Source organism: Condylura cristata, unplaced genomic scaffold, assembly GCF_000260355.1.
Source record: "Condylura cristata isolate star-nosed mole 26May11 unplaced genomic scaffold, ConCri1.0 scaffold00041, whole genome shotgun sequence".
NCBI lineage: Eukaryota > Metazoa > Chordata > Mammalia > Eulipotyphla > Talpidae > Condylura > Condylura cristata.
Genome location: NW_004567142.1, coordinates 1,391,400 through 1,394,877, shown reverse-complemented (window position 1 = coordinate 1,394,877; position 3,478 = coordinate 1,391,400). Strand labels below are relative to the sequence as shown.

The 3,478-nt window shown below is 61.8% G+C and overlaps 1 protein-coding gene across 1 annotated transcript in view; it reads left to right on the top strand.

Moving 5' to 3' along the window:
• Window positions 1-375: 375 nt before the first annotated feature.
• Window positions 376-3,478, top strand: part of GRIK5 (glutamate receptor, ionotropic, kainate 5) — a 53,651-nt gene continuing 50,548 nt past the window's right edge. The window contains exon 1 of the mRNA XM_012733476.1: window positions 376-576. The gene's annotated coding sequence lies outside the window, so the exon portion shown is untranslated. The remainder of the gene's footprint in view (window positions 577-3,478) is intronic.

The window sequence follows — 3,478 nt, the reverse complement described above, 5'->3', positions numbered from 1 at the left end:
TTGAGGACTCCAGGCCCTTGCCTCATCCAGGGCAGGGCCGAGGCTTCTGGGGGGAGGGGGGAAGGGGTGGCCCCCTCCCCCCCACGAAGCCCTCCCCTCCCCCACTTCTCCTGATGGCCGGCTTCCTTTTCTCCACCCAGTCCTCGCCCCCCGTGGCCCCCCCAGGCCGGCCCGGCTAGGGGAGGGGGCGGGGGCCCTTTCCTGGGCCGGCTTCCCCCTCCCCCGGCTTTGCCTGTGCCCCCCTCCCTTCCGTTTTCACCTTCCTCCCTCCTTTCCTCCCTCCTTCCCCTCCATTTGCTCCTTCCCCCTCTCTTCTCTCCCCTTCTCTCCTCCATTTTCTCCTTTCCCCTTCCTCCCCTCCCCGCCCGCCCTCTCCTCTTCCACCTGTCCTTCCTCCCTGCTCCTGGGGAGCCCCCGTTTTGGATTAGTTGGGGACCTCCGCAGGAGGCGGGGGAGGGGGCCGGTGGACTGCCCTCTCCCCCCCCCCATCCACCCCAGCACCCAGCACCAGAGCATCTCCGGCTCCGTGTGGTTCCTCGCCTCGAGGGAGCCCAGCCCTCCGTCCCACCAGGATCCGTGAGTGTCTGCAGGGCGGGGGTTGGGCGGGGGCCCAGCCTGGGTCCTGGAAGGCTGCGCTGGCTGCCGCCTGCCTGGCGGCCCACGTTCCGGCTCTCTAGCTCGCCCATCGGCAGTTGCCCTCCCCCTAGGGGCCTGTCCTGCACCCTCCATCTCTGCACCTCCACTCACCCTCCCGCCGGGCACACGGCTCACCCTGACCCCCCCCAGGAGCAAGTCCTGGGGGACTGCCTGTGGTCTCACTCCTTCTCTGGGACTCCCAGCAGGTCTCCGCCCCTGTTTTCTCCCGCCAGCGCTCCCCTGTCACGGTCTCAGTCTGGGTCTCAGTCGCGTCTCTAATTGCCTTTGAGCCTCTGCCTCGCTGCCGGCCCGGTCCCCTCCGGTCTCTCCCTCCTGGAAATGCCTTTCCCATTTCGCCGGCCATGTGTCCCTGTGACTGTCCAACTTCGCTCTTCTTTGCTGTCAGCCTGACCCTGCGTGGTGTGTCTGGCCATCTCTCTCTCAAAATTCCCATCGCCTCTGGTCAAGGCGCCAGTGCGCTCTCGCTTCTCAGCCCACAGTGCCCCGCCGGTCGCCCCTGCTCTCCTGTGTCCCCCTAACTCAGGCGGAGGAGTCGAGTGTAGCTTCCTTCTCTCCCTCTTCCACTTTCCTCTAGGTTCTCTCTGGGACCAGCTTCCTCTGCCCCTCCCGCCTTCCCATGGCGGCCCTGCATGGTCCTCTTGCCCTGCATGGTCCTCTTGCGCGCTCTCTCTCTCTCCCTCCTCTCTCTCCCTCCTCTGCCCCTGGCCTTCATGTCCCCTTCCACCCCGGCCTTGGGGCTTCTAGACTCTGGGGTCTCCAGCCATGAGACCCTGTGTGTCCCTTCTGTGAATGCTTGCCCTGTTCCTGCCTGGCCCCTCCAGGTCCCTGCCTCAGTTTCCCTCCCTGCTCCCACGAACCTGCCTGTCTTCTGTGCCTGCCTGTCTACTGTGCGTCCTCCTGCAGGCTCCCCTGACCCCCCCCCCTTCTGGGCCTGCTGTATGGCTCTGATGCCTTTTCTCCCCACCTTGCTCTTTCTTCTCAAAGTCCCCCACCCCCCGGTTCTTACACATGTGTTCTCTGGCCCTCTCGCCTCTGGCTTGCTCTCGCCCTCTGTGTCTTCTGCGTTTGTGCTCTGGCTCTTCATCGCCTGCCCACTGCCTGTCTCGTCCCTGGCAGTGGGCTGCTGTGCTTCAGCCTGTATCTGGCTTGGCCTGTGGGGCTCCTGTGGGGCTCAGTTGGCCTCTCTCCCTGCCCCTCCCGTCTCCCACCTTCCCATCTCTGATCCCTTTGGTGGGACAGGCACTTCCAGGTGGGTCTGTGTATCTTTCTCTCTGCCGTAGTCTCACTTTCTTTTGGTCTGTCTGTCTTTCTGTCTGTGCTTTCCTGCCTCTGCCGTCTGCTGCCCCCAGCCCTGTCCCTCCCTGTGCCTCCTGCTTCCACCCGAGTCTGCCTGCCACCTGTGGGTTCCTGCTTTTCTGCCCCGTGGTCTTTCTGTCCTCTAGCCTCTGCTACCTGTGTCGGGCCCCAGAAGCCCCCAGTGTCACAGGGCGACCCCCTCACCCCTGTCTCTATCAGAGCCCTGTCCCTACTCCTCCCCCTGTGAATTCTTCCGGATCTCCCAGCGTCCCTTGCTCCTTCACCCTTGACAAGCCTTCACCTTCCATACAAATTACAGTCCTCACTCCCCAGCCTGTCCAGATGCCTTCCCACCCCCCAGCCTGTCTTTCCCAGAGGCAGAGAGACTTGCTCAAGGTCACATGGGAGGGGGGATGCAGAGCAAGGCCTCCTGTGCCCCCCCTTGTGGGTCCAGGTTTCCAGGCCGGGAGGGCCAGTCTGAGGTGCTGCCCTGTGTCTCTGCCCTGCCTGCCCGCTCACCGGCCCAAACCCTCCCGCGGAGAGACACTCAGGTTCACCTCACAGCATTGCACTCCCATAGTAACCCCAGGGTCACTGTTTTTGGGGTCAGGCCCCTCTGCAGAGGGGCTGTCCACTGCAGAGGATTGGGACACCCCTCAGAATTAACTCTGGTGATGGAGCAGTGGTGGGAAGCCAAGATACATCGTTTCCCCTAATCTTCAGCCCCCCCACCCCAACAGCCTGGGGGGCGCAGTCTGGCGAGACTTCCAGTAGACGGGGTGTGCTCCTGCCTTCTTCACTGCTCCGGCCAGCTCTCGGGTCTCCCCTCCATTCCCTTTCTTCCTCTCTGTCTCTCCTGCTTCTGGGTCTCTTCTGCCTGCACTGCTCTTTCTCTCTCCACCTCCAAGCCCCACATCTTCCTGTCTCTTCCCTCTGTCTTGCTTCTCATCCTCTCTGTACCTGCCTGTAACTCTCCTCTCCACTTCTCCCATTTTTATGTGTTCTTACCATCTTTCTGTTTGTTCTCGTCTACTTCTGCCTGTTTTCCCTTCTTCCTTTCCCGAGTTTTTTTCTTTCTTCCCCCTTCCAGTCTCCTTTCTGTCTTTCCCCCTTCTCTTTATTATCATTTTTTTCATCCCCTTTAACTGTCTTGGGTTTATACATCGGTCTGCATGTGTGCGTGGCTCTCTCTGTTTGTCTCTCTGTCTCCCCAAGTTTCCTAACTGCCGGATACTGTCCCTTCCAGACCCCGGATGTCCAGACCTCCCTCCCCGTGGGATTGTGGGAACCGGGGATGGCAGGAAGGTGGCAAGTGAGGCCTGGGATGGGGTTGCCTAGCAACCACCAGCATCCTCTCCAGCCGGTTTCTGTTGCCTAGTAACAGCTGCCTGCCCAGAGACAGGGGCGGGACTGGGTGGGGGGGTGGCACTTCCTGGTTCCCTCCTGGGGTGGGGCTGATCCCTGGAATTAGCTTTTACCTGAAATGATGCCTCCCTCCCATTTGGGTCTCTGAGCATCCTGTATA